Below are 16,193 nucleotides of genomic sequence, written 5' to 3'. Positions count from 1 at the left end.
AAGGGGTAGGAATAAAAGGGAAGCTGAGGAGTAACTTTTTATACAGAGGGTGGTACTCAAATGAATGAGCTATCAGTGGAAGTGTTTGAGATGGGTATTGTAACAACATTTAAAAGACATTTGAACAAACACACAGATAGGAAAGGATTAGAAGGATATGGGCCAAGTGCAGGAAAATGGGGTTAGCGTAGATGGACATTTTGGTTGGCATGGACCAGTTGGGCCAAAGGGCCTGTCTCTGTGCTGTCGGACTCTATGACTCTATGACTCTATGACTGTATGACTCTAATCTAAAACAAAGACAACATTCTATCCAATTTCGCCTTATGTCACTTTGTGTCACTTCTTGTTTTAAAATGCTGTGGTGGGATTAAAGTTCTAAATGTTCTGGAATGTTTCATACTGTTAAAGGGCTGAATGGATATAAGCTGTTATGGTTAAGAATATCCATTGACTGCCCCTGTTCACAAAGATCTCGAATGTCCTCGCCTGCATACAGCACACAATAGAAGAGACAGCCCGAACAAATCAATTACAGAAGTTGGAAAGCGAAATTTGGGCACATTTGCGTGAAGATAATAGTTGTGCAATTTGCACACTTCTGTCCAATACTTTTTAAAAAATGCAGGTAAGATTGCTAAGACAAAACTTCGAAGTTTTTTGTTTTGCACCCATCAGGACTTGGACACAGAGAATAGACTTGATAAAAGTGACAATATTTTATACAGCATGAGAAGAACAGTCAGCTGTCAATCTTAATTTTCAGACCAGGTAGGTTAATGTTGATTGGTTAGGGGGTTGCCATGGGAATGCAGCAGAGATTGGCTGTCTCCATTATCCCTTTTACGAAAAAGTTGCAAAGTTTGTACAAACTTCTTTTGCCTACATAAAATTTCTCAATTAAGACTTGAGACAGGACCGATATCAGAAATCATTGCCAACACAGGACAGATGATTGTTTCTTTTCTTTAATGTGTCTGTTCCTCTGACCGTTGTAGAAAGCTGTATACAATTCACCAAGCCTTTCACAAATTACAAAAGGAAGTCCTGTCTGAAACATTGCTTTGGCGTCAGTGTTCAGATAGTCCAAGTGAATTATAATTCAGAGGTTTCAAAAATAGGTTTGTGGACTTGAATGTCTATTCTCAGTACAGGAAGCACTCATAGCACAAATCTCTTGTGCAGCCAAGGTGAAGACAATATGTCCATGCCTTTGTTCTCAATAACATGGGTGGATCTTAGAGAGATCGTGGTGCCAGAAAGACAATAGGACACAAACAATTGACCATAATGAGAATTGAATTTATGGTTACCACACAGTTATAGAACAGCTTGCTTTCTCAATATGATTTTCTTTCAAAATAAAAGAAATATTTTTCTGGATAAAGAAATAAACATTTTTTATTGGCGTTTAAGTTAGATAAATGTGAGGTGCAGCATCTTGGGAAAGCAAATCTTAGCAGGACTTATACACTTAATGGTAAGGTCCTAGGGAGCGTTGCTGAACAAAAAGACCTTGGAGAGCAGGTTCATAGCTCCTTGAAAGTGAAGAAGGTATTTGGTATGCTTTCCTGTATTGGTCAGAGTATTGAGTACAGGAATTGGAGGACATGTTGCAGCTGTTCAGAACATTGGTTAGGCCACTGCTGGAATATTGCTTGCAATTGTGGTCTCCTTCCTATCGGAAAGATGTTGTGAAACTTGAAAGGGTTCAGAAAAGATTTACAAGGATGTTGCCAGGGTTGGAGGATTTGAGCTATAGGGAGAGGTTGAATAAGCTAGGGCTGTTTTCTTTGGAGCGTCGGGGGCTGAGGGGTGACTTTATAGAGGTTTACAAAATCATGAGGGGCATGGATAGGATAAATAGACAAAGATTTTTCTCTGGGGTGGGGGAGTCCAGAACTAGAGGGCATAGGTTTTGGGTGAGAGAGGAAAGATATAAAAGAGACCTAAGGGGCAATTGTTTCATGTAGAGGGTGGTACATGCATGGAATGAGCTGCCAGATGAAGTGGTGGAGGCTAGTACAATTGCAACATTTAAAAGGCATCTGGATGGGTATATGAATAGGAAGAGTTTGGAGGGATATGGGGCTGGTGCTGTCAGGTGGGACTGGATTGGGTTAGGATATCTAGTCAGCATGGACGGGTTGGACCGAAGGTTCTGTTTCCGTGCTGTACATCTCTGACTCGATGACTCTCTTTGGGTGAAATTGATGCGAAGTGGACACTGTGCTAATAAACATCCCTGTTTGCAAATCTTATTTTTCCTTACAGTCTTGGGTCTATTTGTTCTTAACTCTTGTAGGTGTTGATTACTGGAAGTATTTGAGAAACCGTAGATAGATTCACTGCTACCAATTCTTCCTGGGGGTGGAGATGCTGAACTCACAGGACACACACAATTCTGGTTAGTTCCTCCCAGGAAAATTGCTTTGTATTCTGATGGGCAGAGCATCTTGCATTTTGTTGGTTAGCCCTTTCAGATACAAGTGCCTTAGACAACACTGATCATCATTTGAATTTGCTGTAAGGTACTGAATCAGCTTCCTGGCCACTCATATATTGATTGGATAGATTGAGAGACAGGTTTTTGTCGAGGTATTTGTGTGGGTTCCATGCACCCACTTATACTGAATGTTTGGAACATTCTAGTTGACTTGCAATGAAACTTTCAAGACGATTCCCATTAAGTATTAAGGACATTCTTCTACAATTTATACCTCCCATCTCACATGGGTTCTTTAGGTGATGTGGTATTTGCTCAGCTAGGCCACCCATGGTGACCAGCTTCCACAGGATCAAAACCAGATGCTCTATTCAATTGGTAGGTGTTGGTGGCAGAACTGCGTGTGAGTTCAGTGCCTCCTTAAAAAGCCACTTCCAGCTTGGACTCTGCCACTGGCACACTTAGGTGCCCAACCCACATTTCAGGCCGGCCATAAGGGTCAGGATCTCAAAACAAGACAAGCATCCCAATCTTTCAAGGCTTCATCCCATGACATACTTACTTGAAATCCTCAAACAACTCGCTCATTCTCAACCAGGCCACGAAGTGAAGTATGGAAAATACAGCAGGTCAGGCAGCATCCAAGGAGCAGGAGAGTCAACATTTCGAGCATATGCTCTTCATTGATGCTCAAAACGTAGACTCTCCTGTTCCTTGGATGCTCCCTGACCTGCTGTGCTTTTCCAGTGCCACACTTTTTGACTTGAATCTCCAGCATCTGCAGTCCTTACTTTCTCCATGAGGTGAAGTATGCCGCCCAGTCCCTTGGTTCTTGTAGTAGGATCCCTTCCTTTGGAAGGTCTGTATTCAAGTCCCACCCACCTTGGGGTTGTGTCATAAAGTTTCCAATACCGGTAGGTTATGACAGCTGCTGTCCACACTGTCATGGTTCATTAGCATTAACAGATATTTTAAGTTGCCATCAACTCCTTTGTGTGGGGTAGGCATTGTTGATGCAAGCTTTGAACCATTATAGGATGGTGTCTCACTCAATGCATTCTAAAGCAACATTTCACCTCAAGATTTCAATATGGTTCCCATGGAGATCCTTGAGCACCTAAAGCAACTAGTGGCAATTGCTCCCCGCCATAAATCGAATGGAAGTGAGTTAGTCTAATAGAAGCAAGCTTGACTCCTTGGTATGTCTCAGGGAAGCCAGTGGGAATATAACAGGGAGAGATGTACCCTCAATTACGCAAAGTCAGAATTAACCCGACTATAAAGTCTTAAAGTTATTGGAGTTCAAGCAATCAAGTTCAAGATGATTTTACCTACACTACACCAAGGAGGAGATGTTACCTGGCCTAAGCAGACAGGATGTCTGTCAGGCAGACCTCTGGATTTTTGTTTTATTTTGAAAGAAATTTCCTTGATAGTCCCTAGAAGTGTCCCTTTTAGAACATAGAACAATACAGCACAGAACAGGCCCTTCGGCCCACGATGTTGTGCCGAACATTTGTCCTAGCTTAAGCACCTATCCATGTACCCATCCAATTGCCACTTAAAGGTCACCAATGATTCTGACTCTGCCACTCCCACAGGCAGTGCATTCCATGCTCCCACCACTCTCTGGGAAAAGAACCTACCCCTGACACGCCCCCCCATACCTTGCACCCTTCTCCTTAAATGTATGTCCCCTTGTAACACTCTGTTGTACGTGGGAAAAAAGTCTCTGACTGTCTACTCTATCTATTCCCCTGATCATCTTATAAACCTCTATCAAGTCACCCCTCATCCTTCGCCATTCCAATGAGAAAAGGCCTAGCATTCTCAATCTATCCTCGTACGACCTATTCTCCATTCCAGGCAACATCCTCTCCAAAGCTTCCACATCTTTCCTAAAATGAGGCGACCAGAACTACACACAGTACTCCAAATGTGGTCTTACCAAGGTCCTATACAGCTGCAACATCACCTCACGATTCTTGAATTCAATCCCTCTGCTATTGAACGCTAATACACCATAGGCCTTCTTACAAGCTCTATCCACCTGAGTGGCAACTTTCAAAGATCTATGAACATAGACCCCAAGATCCCTCTGCTCCTCCACCTAACTAAGAACCCTATCGTTAACCCTGTATTCCGCATTCTTATTTGTCCTTCCAAAATGGACAACCTCACATTTGACAGAGTTGAACTCCATCTGCCACTCCTCAGCCCAGCTCTGCTTCACATCTAAGTCCCTTTGCAGCCGACAACAGCCCTCCTCACTATCCACAACTCCACCAATCTTCGTATCGTCTGCAAATTTACTGACCCGCCCTTCGACTCCCTCTTCCAAGTCATGAATAAAAATTACAAACAGCAGAGGACCCAGAACTGATCTCTGCGGAACTCCACTTGTAACGGCTCCAGGCTGATTGTACTGGTGTATCTTGTTAGAGGTAAGTTTGGGAGACTGAGAGGGCAAACAAATGGTGGGCTACAGTCACCACAGAAAGAACAGGTCCTGCCACAAAAATGGCTGTTGGGAGTCTTCAGCAGGATTCATTGTTGCTGCAAAGATGGGCATGAGCATGGCCCAGAATTAAATTTCAGGTCTCGTCCCAACAATGAGGAAGACATGCTGGCATTGGTTGATTAACAGACGGGAAGGGGCAGTTCATTACTTTGCAACAACAAATTTTAGACCATGCATATACTGCACTGGGAGCAACCTTGCCTCGATGCCTAGGAATCAGCAACAAGATTTGGGAGGCAATGAATTTAGTGGTATTATTGCTGGACTGGTAACCAAGAGACTCAGGTAATGGTCTGGAGATCCAGGTTCAAATCCTCCATATGGTGGAATTTGAATACAATAAATATCTAGAATTAGGAGTCTAATGATGACCATTGTTGACTGTTGGCAAAACCCACCTGGTTCACTAATGTCCTTTAGGGAAGAAAATTACCATCCTTACCTGGTCTGTCCTACATGTGATTCCACAGACGCAGAAATGTGGTAGACTCTTAACTGCCTCCTGGGCAATTAGGAATGGGCAATAAATACTAGCCTAGCCAACGATGCTCTCATCCTGTGAATGAAAAAAGAACAAGAACTTGAAATTTACAGAACTCCTTTAAGACACAAAGAAAGGCACATGCACTGATTATGGGGTAGATTGTTGGGTGTTCACTTAGGCTTGACAGGAACCTTCTAGAATTTTTTCCAATGTTTTAAACTTACTTTAAGATAGCAGCCACTGTCGCTGAGCCAGCTGAACCTGATCTAGTCACATTCACCTTGGACCCTTTTCTGTGAATGGACTGGCTTGTAGTTTATTGGTGGAGCTTGTCTAAGTGTTGTCTAGGTGTATAAACAGTGTTCCTTCTATACTTCCAACTACAGTAGATGGAAGAATGGGACTGACCACAGGGAAGAGGTCAGCCATATTACTCCTGACATGTCGGAAAACCAGAAAAGTGGGAGGGGAAGAAAGAGTTTTCTGTGATTAAATTAGTTTTCTCAGGATTTCTAAAGGGAAGTGCAAGTTTCTCTCATGAAAGGGATAGGGAAGGAGGCACCAAGCTCCCGTCAGTTCCAGGGCGTATTCGCTGTTTAAATCTAAGCTGATGTCAGTGGATCCCGTCGCTATGTTTAGTTTCATATCAGATACTGAAAATACAGTGATGTCACAATGAATCTGACATCAGGGTGAATGAATCGATTGCTGAAGCTCCAGAACTCTAACATCATCTAAAACTAATCCTGAAGATACTGAGGTTGGCAGAGTGGGGGACGTTCATTTGAAACCATGATGGCCATTGTTTCAAACGCCCCAGGTCGAATATACGTTTTAGAGTTTCGAAGGATGTTTTGTGCTTGCTGTTTTGGATTGTAATCTCCACCGCCACGATGCAGAGAGGCTTTTGATTCAATCCACTGCTGAAAAATGTCACTATGTGGTCCATGAATAGTACTTACAACACACTGGCTGATGATGGAACTGTTCCATAAAAAGTAAACAGCCTTGATTTTCTAATCTCTTCATATTCTAAACTACTCTTCAAGGTAAGGCTGCTTGTGTGCTATATTAAGACTTTCTTTCATGGGCAGGCAGATGTTGAAGTACAAGTTACGGTTCATGTCAGTTTTATTAATCCCGGCAAGCCACAATGTTTAAAACAGAGGGGTGAGTGTTGTCACGTTGTCACATCAATGCCACTTGTAGTCGTTTACTTTTTCTATTATTTCCTCCTGCAGGATTACAGAAATAATACATTGTCAGTGAAATGATGGGAACTGATTGGATGGCAGGCTGCTGCTGGCTTCCACCAATTAAAGTATTTGTCTTGTATTATTTCCAAGACACAGCCTATAAATCAGACTTCCCTAAATACATAGAGCTGTTGGAGCAGTTCCAATGTCACAAGCCCTCAGTTAATGTTCTGGAGGGAGTGGGTTTAAATCCTGTTGCAGCAACTGGTAAAATTTGATGTGAATAGACAATAGGTGCAGGAGTAGGCCATTCTGCCCTTCGAGCCTACACCACCATTCATTATGATCATCGCTGATCATCCTCAATCAGTATCCTGTTCCTGCCTTATCTCCATAACCCTTGATTCCACTATCCTTGAGAGCTCTATCCAACTCTTTCTTAAACGAATCCAGAGACTGGGCCTCCACTGCCTTCTGGGGCAGGGCATTCCACACACCCACCACTCTCTGGGTGAAGATGTTTCTCCTCAAATCTGTCCTAAATGGCCTACCCCTTATTTTTAAGCTGTGTCCTCTGGTTCAGGACTCACCCATCAGCGGAAACATGTCTCCTGCCTCTAGAGTGTCCAATCCTTTATTAATCTTAGACGTCTCAATCAGATCCTCTCTCAGTCTTCTAAACTTAAGGATATACAAGCCCAGTCGCTCCAATCTTTCAACATAAGATGGTCCCGCCATTCCAGGAATTGACCTCGTGAACCTACGCTGCACTCCCTCAATAGCTAGAATGTCTTTTCTCAAATTTGGAGACCAGAACTGCACACAATATTCCAGGCGCGGTCTCACCAAGGCCCTGTACAGCTGCAGGAGACCCTCTTTGCTTTTATACTCAACCCCTCTTGTTATGAAGGCCAGCATGCAATTAGCTTTCTTTACTACCTGCTGTACCTGCATGCTTACCTTCATTGACTGGTGTACAAGAACACCCAGATCTCTTTGTACTGCCCCTTTACCTAACTTGACTCCATTTAGGTAGTAATCTGCCTTTCTGTTCTTCCAACCAAAGTATATAACCATACATTTATCCCATTAAACTGCATCTGCCATGCATCTGTCCACTCACCTAACCTGTCCAGGTCACCCTGTAATCTCCTAACATCGTCCTCACATTTCACCCTGCCACCAGCTTAGTATCATCAGCAAATTTGCTAATGTTACTGTTAATACCATGTTCTATATCATTAATATATATTGTAAAAAGCTGTGGGCCCAGCACTGATCCCTGCAGTACCCCACTGGTCACCGCCGGCCATTCTGAAAGGGAGCAGTTTATCATTACTCTTTGTTTCCTGTCAGCCAACCAATTTTCAATCCAAGTCAGTACTTTGCTCCCAATACCATGCACTCTAATTTTGCTCACTAACCTCCTATGTGGGACTTTATCAAAGGCTTTCTGAAAGTCCAGGTACACTACATCCACTGGATCTCCCTTGTCCATTTTCAGAGTTACATCCTCAAAAAATTCCAGTAGATTAGACAAGCATGATTTCCCCTTCATAAATCCATACTGACTCTGACCTTTCCTGTTACTGCTATCCAGATGTGTCGTAATTTCATCCTTTATAATAGACTCCAGCATCTTTCCCACCACTGAGGTCAGACTAACTGGTCTATAATTTCCTGCTTTCTCTCTCGCTCCTTTCTTAAAATGTGGTACAACATTAGCCACCCTTCAATCTGCAGGAAGTGATCCTGAATCTATTGAACTCTGGAAAATAATCACCAATGCATCCACGATTTCTCGAGCCACCTCCTTCAGTACCCTGGGATATAGACCATCAGGCCCCGGGGACTTATCAGCCTTCAGACCTAACAGTCTCTCCAACACCAAATCCTGGCAAATATAAATTCCCTTCAGTTCAGATCCTTCAGCCACTGTTACCTCAGGGAGATTGCTTGTGTCTCCCCCAGGGAACACAGATCTTAAGTACCAATTCAGCTTTTCTACCATTTTTTTGTTCCCCGTAATATGTTCCCCTGTTTCTGTCTTCAAGGGCCCAATTTTAGTCTTAACCATTTTTCCCTTTCACATACCTAAAAAAGCTTTTACTATCCTCCTTTATATTTTTGGCCTGTTTACCTTCGTACTTCATTTTTTCTCCGCGTATTTCCTTCTTAGTAATCCTCTGTTGTTCTTTAAAAGCTTCCCAGTCCTCCGTTTTCCCACTTATCTTTGCTATGTTATACTTTTTCTCTTTTGAATTTATATGCTTCTTAACTTCCCTCGTCAGCCACGGCCAACCCTGCCTCCTCATAGGATCTTTCTTCCTTTTTGGAATGAACTGATCCTGCATCTTCTGCTGTATACCCAGAAATATCTGCCATTGTTCCTCCACTGTCATCCCTGCTAAGGTATTGCAACATTGAACATACAAATCTGGAATTTCATAAAAAGCAATTCTAATTTTATTTTTTTCTTATTCACTCAGGAGACATAGGCATCACTGGCTGGATCAGCATTTATTGCCTGTCCCCATTTGCCCTTGAGGAGGTGGTGATGAGCTGCCTTCTTGAACCGCTGCAGCCCGTGGTTATACAAAGCCATCTGGTTCCTGAATGCCCTTTCTTAAGGGAAGGAAGTCAGCCATGCTTACCTGGTCTAGCCTACACATGACTCCAGGACCACAGCAATTTGGTTGACTTCAGGCAATTAGGGATCAGTATTAACCAATGGCATTTACATCCTACAAATAAAACAAAATGCAGGTCTTAATCCCCATTGGTTTCACAAGGTGAAATCTTGGGTTCACAGGCTTCAAGGCAGCAATAGGTTGCCATAGAGCTTGGACTGATTTCTGACAGCTGCATTAAGCTGTCAAAGGCTTTCCTTTTATTTTTATTTGTGGGCATGGTCTTAATGACACAGCAACAGGTTATAGCCCAACATGTTGATTTGGAAGCACTAGCTTTCAGACAGCTGCTCCTTCATCAGGTGGTTGATGAAGGATCAGTGCTCCGAAAGCTAGTATTTCCAACTATACCTCTTGGACTATAACCTGGTGTTGTGTGATTTTTAATTTTGTCCACCCCAGTCCAACACTGGCACCTCCACATCATGGTCTTAATGGACGGTTCTCTGAAGTCTGACTGCTTCTGTGAAACAATTCCCGTCATAGGTCGGAGGATTTGTTTATTTCTGGAGAAACACTGCTTTTTCATCAAAACCTCTCACACTTTACTTTGTAACCCTCTTCAAGAGCTAACGGTCCAATACCAGTTCCTCTGGCTCAACATCTCCCCTTAGTTTTCACTCAAGGGGTCCCACAAAGCCAGAGCGAAGAAAATGTGATCAGACTGGGAGAAAGTTTGGGACATCACTGCTCTAAATAAAATGATTGATAGCATGCCAAACCAACTCTGTTGGTGGTAATCTTGCCTCTGGCTCTGAAGAGGTTTGATTCACGCCACACCCTTGGAATTTGGGCATTAGCCCTGCATGCTGCCTGTGTGTTACACTGAAGTAACTGTATTATAACAGTTAAAAGACAGTACACAAAACAGCTCAGACATATAAATAAAACAGAACTACAAGAGGAATAGTGTCACTGATTAGTATGCTTCTTTTGACCACCACTTTAAAAAGATTAATATTATTCATCTCATTACTTCTTGATGGATCAAATTGATAAAATGTGTTCAAAAGCCTATTCTTCTAAAAGTTATTCTTTCTCAGAAAGCAGACAATTCTGACTAGGCTAGTGTTTCTTGCTCACGCTTAATTATCCTTGGGTAGGTGGTAGCAAGCTGTCTTCTTGAACCAGTTCTGTCCATTTGGTGAAGGTAGACACACAATGCCTTTAGGGAGGGCATTCCAGGATTTAAATTCAGTGACAATAAAGGAACAGCAATATGCTTCTAAGTCAGGATAGTGCTTGGCCTGGAGGGAAACCAACAGTTTGCGTTATTTCCCTGAATCAGATGCCCTTGTCTTTCTCGATGGGGAGTGGTTCCTGGTTTAGATGGGATTGTCTAAAGAGGCTATAAAATTGTTGCAGTGCATCTTGTTGAGAGCACTCATTGTGACCACTGTGCATTGATGCTGGAGGGAACAAAGGTTTAACTTGATGAACAAGGTGTCTATAAGCAGGCTGCTTTGTCTCAGATGGTACTGATCTTCTTGAGTATTGTTGTAGTTACACATCCAGGCATGTACTGAGTATTCCATCACAAGCAGGTCAGAATTTAGGAATCCTGCAGCAAGTAACTCATGTCCTGATTTCACCTTGTAAGTGATGGATGGGCTTTGGGAAGTCAGGATGAGTTACTTGCTGCAGGATTCCTAAATTCTGACCTGCTTGTGCAGTCGTGATGTTACTGATTAGATTCCCTACAGTATGGAAACAGGCCCTTCCACCCAACAAGTCCACACCGACCCTTCAAAGAGTAACCCACCCAGACCCATTCCCCTCCCCTATATTTATCCCTGACTAATGCACTTAACACTATGAGCAACTTATCATGGCCAATTCACCTAACCTGCACATCTTTGTATTGCGGGAAGAAACCAGAGCACCCAAATGCAGACATAGGCAGAACGTACAAATTCCACACAGACAGTCATCCAAGGCAGGAATTAAACCCAGGTCCCTGGCGTTGTGAGGCAGCTGTGCTAACCACTGAACCACCATGCCGCCCATGTATTATATGACTGGTCCTGTTCAGTTTCTGGTCAATAGTGACCTAAAAATGTTGATTGTGGGAATTCAGTGTTGCCATTGAATTTCAAGGAGCAACGGTTAGATTCTCTCTTGTTCAAGATGGCCGTTGCCTGGCACTTGTGTGACATAAATGTTACTCACCATTGATTAGGCCAAACCTGGATATTGTCCAGGTGCTGTACACCGCATAATCATCAGTGAACATCCTCATCTCTGACCTTATGAAGGAAGGACTGTCATTGATGAAGAAGCTGAAGATTTTTAGGCACCCCCCTGAGGAACTCCTGCAGGAACATCCTGGGATTGTGATGCTTGACCTCCAAACATCACAGTAATCTTCATTTGTGCTGATTATGCAAGTGTGCAAACATACAAAATAAGAATAAAATGCTGCCATTTGGCCCCTTAAGCCTGATCTGCCAATCAATAACATCAAAATTGATCTGTTTGTGTTTCAATTCCACATTCCCATTTATTCTAAATAATCTTTGATGTCCTTGCCAATTAAGAATCTATTTCTTACAGAAAATAGTCAATGGCCCCCACCTCCATTTCCTTCTGAGGCTAACACTGGAAGGTTTCTCCCTAAAGCCAATGGGTCCAGTTTTGCTGGAACACCTCAATGCCACACTCACTCAAATGCTACCTTAATGTCAGGGAGCTTCACGCTCAATTCCCCTCCAGCATTCAGCTGTTTTGCCCAAGTTTGGACTGAGGTTGCTAAAAGGTCAGGAGTCAAATGGCCCCGGTGGACCACAGACCAAGGGTTAATGAGCAGGTTATTGCTGAGTAGGTGCTGCTTTTTGCATGATTAAATACCATTTCCATCACTTTACAGATAGTTGAGAGCAGACAGATAGGGCAATAGTTGAAAATTGTGTTGCTGGAAAAGCGCAGCAGGTCAGGCAGCATCCAAGGAACAGGAGATTCGACGTTTCGGGCATAAGTCCTTCTTCAGGACTTTGAGGATAGACCTAGATAGTTTACAACAAAAACATAAATTGAACATTTTCAGGTCCAGTGACCCTTCTTGAGTTCCAAAGCCTTAACTCTGCTTTCGCTCCACAGAAGCTGCCAGACCTGCTGAGATTCTCCAGTAATTCCTGTTTTTGTTTCTGATTTCCAGCATTTGTAGTGCTTTGGTTTTTTAAAGATAATTTTGAATATTGTTGAGCAGATGCCAGTGTTGCTGCTGTACTGCAACAGTTTGGCTTTAGGAACAGCTGATTTTGGAGCTGATTTTACAAAGGGTAAAATATTGACAGGCATATCATCTGGATATCACGGGGAGTGATTTGAATTGGCTGAGATTGGCATCTGTGATGCTGTGGATCCTGTGGAGTGTGCTCCTTCAGTGAGCTGGTTAAGTATCCACCATCAATCACAGTTGGATGTGTCAGGAGTGCAGAGCTTCAATCTGATGCAAATACAAATAATGCAGAAGTAATTCAGCAGGTCTTGCAGCATCTCTGGAGAAAGAGAAGCAACAAAGCCCAAGTCAAACTCAAGGAACATCAATCTTATTAATGTTTCGAGTCTAATATGACTGAAATATTAACACTGTTTCTCTCTCCACAGATGCTGTCATACCTGCTGTGTTTCTCTAGCATTTTCAATATTTGATTCAGATTTGCAGCATCCATAGTATTTTACTTTTATTAGATCTGATGTATTGGTTGGAAGTTGAACAACTTATTGTTATTCAAAGCACCACTTTCAGTCTCCTAACTCACCCTCTTCCTTAAGATTTATGCCATTGACGTAGCTTGAAATCATCCTAATCTGCACCTGTGGCTTAGTGCCAAATTTTGCCTGATAATGGTCCTCTGAAATGTTTTATTATGTTAAAGGCACCATTTAAATACAGGTTGCTGCTGTAGCCATATTTGCCAACAGAACAACAATCTCAGAGCCCAGAAATATGACTTGATGTATTATAATTGCCAAGAGTCAACCACATTGCTGTGGGTCAGAAGTCATATTTCGGCAAGGCCAGGGAGGGGCTGCAGTTTTCATTCCCTGAAGGACATTAATTGAGCAGATGAGTTTTCTGACAATTCGAGTCATAGAGATATACAGCACGGAAACAGACCTTTGGTCCAACTCATCTGTGCTGACCAGATATCCCAACCCAATCTAGTCCCATTTGCCAGCACTTGGCCCATATCCCTCTAAACCCTTTCTATTCATAATCCATCCAGATGCTTTTTAAAATATTGTCATTGTACCAGTCTCCACCACTTCCTCTGGCAGCTCATTCCATACATGCACCACCCTCTGTGTGAAAATGTTGCCCCTTAAATCCCTTTTATATCTTTTTGCTCTACTCTAAACCTAAGCTCCTCAGTTCTGGACTCCCCCACCCCAGGGAAAAGACCTTGTCGATTTGTCCTGTCCATCCCCCTCTGACAGTCCAGGGAAAACAGCTCCAGTTTTTTCAGCCTCTCCTTTAGCTCAGACCCTCCAACCCTGGCAAGACTCATGTACATCTTTTCTGAGCCCTTTCAAGTTTCACAACATTCTTCCAATAGGAAGGAGACCAGAATTGCATGCAACATTTCAAAAGTTACCTAACCAATGTCCTGTACTGCCTCAACTTGATCTCCCAACTCCTATACTCAATGATCTGACCGATAAAGGAAAGTGTACTAAATGCCTTCTTCACTATCCTATCTACCGGAGATTCTACTTTCAAGGAACTATGAACCTGCACTCCAAGGTCTCTTTGTTCATGAACACTCCCTCGGACCTTACCATTAAGTGTATATGTCCTTCTCTGATTTGCTTTTCCAAAATGTAGCATGTCTCATTTATCTAAAGTAAACTCCACCTGCTACTCCTCAGCCCTTTGGCCCATCGATCAAGATCCCATAGTACTCTGAGGTAACCTTCTTCGCTGTCATCACGCCTCCAATTTTGGTGTCATCTGCAAACTTACTAACTATACCTCCTATGTTCATATATAAATCATTTATATAAATGATGAAAAGAAGTGAACTTAGCACCGATCCTTGTGGCACTCCACTGGCCACAGGCCTCCAGTCTGAAAAGCAACCCTCCACCACCACCCTCTGTCTTCTACTTTTGAGCCAGTTCTGTATCAAATTGGCTAGTTCTCCCTGTATTCCATGATATTTAACCTTGCTAAACAGTCTCCCATGAGGATCCTGGTCGAACGCCTTACTGAAGTCCGTATGGATCACATCCACCACTCTGCCCTCTTTAATCCTCTTTGTTACTTCTTCAAAAAAACTCAAACAAGTTCATGAGATATGATATCCCATGCACAAAGCCATGCTAACTATCCCTAATCAGTCTTTAACTTTCCAAATACATAAATCCTGTCCCTCAGGATCCCTTCCAACAACTTGCCTACCACCAATGTCAGGCTCACCAATCTATAGTTCCCTGGCTTTTCCATACAACTTTTCTTAAATAGTGGTATCACATTAGCCAACCTCCAGTCTTCCGGCACCTCACCTGTGACTATCGATGAATTGGCAGTAGATGTTTTATTCATTCATAGGATGAGGGCATCTCCAGTTAGGCCAGCATTTATTGCCCATCCCTAATTATCCACATTGCTATTGGTCTGGGTCTGGAGTCATGCTTGGGTCTGGCCAGTTAATGATGACAGATTTCCTTCCCGAAAGGACATTTGTGAATCAGATGGGTCTTTCCAACAATCAGAATGATTTCATGGTCATCAGTAGATTCTTAATTTCAAATTCTTTTTAGTGAATTCAGAATTCACCATCTGCCATGGTGGGATTTGAACCTGGGAACCCAGAACATTAATTAAGTTTTTGAATTAATAATCTAGTAACAATGCCACTAGACCATTAACCCCCCCCCCCTTAGTTAAACAGATAATTTTGAATCATACAATCCCTACAGCACAGGAAGTCTGCACTGACCCTCCAAAGAGCATCCCACCCAAACCCAGCTCCCTATCCTATCCCCATAACACCCTCGTTCAGCTTGGCCAATCCACTACACATCTTTGGACTGTAGAAGGAAACCAGAGCACCCAGGGGAACCCATGCAGACACAGCAAGAATGTGCAAACTTCACACAGACAGTCACCTAAGGCTGGAATCAAACCAGGATCCCTGGCACTGAGAGGCAGTATAGCTAACTACTTTGCCACTTTATTGTAGGTACATAGTTACCATTAAGTTAACCTTTCTCCTTATTCCACGTTCTTGAACTAGAGGACATGATCTTAAAATTAGGGCCAGACCATTCAGGGGAGGTGTTAGGAAGCACTTCTATAAACAAAGGATGGTAGTGGTTACAGAAACATTTTTGTTAAGCAAAGATATTAAGGAATATATGCCAAGGACAGGTATATGGAGTTGGACACAGATCAGCCATGATCTCATTGAATGGTGCAACAGGCTCAAAGGCTGAATGGAATCCTCCTGTTCTCTATTTTTATTGAATCCAACATTGTCCGGGACACCAAATAGCACATGTGGATGCACTGAGCTACTTCCCACTGGCAGGTAGACCACTAATGGTACTGACACTGGTAGAGTCTATAATGGTTTTAAATTTTCTGGACAGACTTCCAGTCACCACTGACAATATCTGACGTGGAAAGATCCGGTCCTGTCAAAACTAAAACAGCTGGTGGTAATGGGGGAAACATAAGGGCCGTCACAACCAGAATTGAAATCTTTATGGACCTGGAGAGACTAGATCACAGTAGAGGGATGTATATTACTATGTGGAGCAAGAGTGATTGTCCCGAGCAAAGGTCACTACCAGAAACAGGCTGCACTCCATCATTGCACAGTCATCGTCAGTAACCTCAGCAGCAACA

Source organism: Hemiscyllium ocellatum, chromosome 9, assembly GCF_020745735.1.
Source record: "Hemiscyllium ocellatum isolate sHemOce1 chromosome 9, sHemOce1.pat.X.cur, whole genome shotgun sequence".
Taxonomy (NCBI): domain Eukaryota; kingdom Metazoa; phylum Chordata; class Chondrichthyes; order Orectolobiformes; family Hemiscylliidae; genus Hemiscyllium; species Hemiscyllium ocellatum.
The sequence above is the reverse complement of the archived record's forward strand: the minus strand, read 5'-3'. Positions refer to the sequence as shown.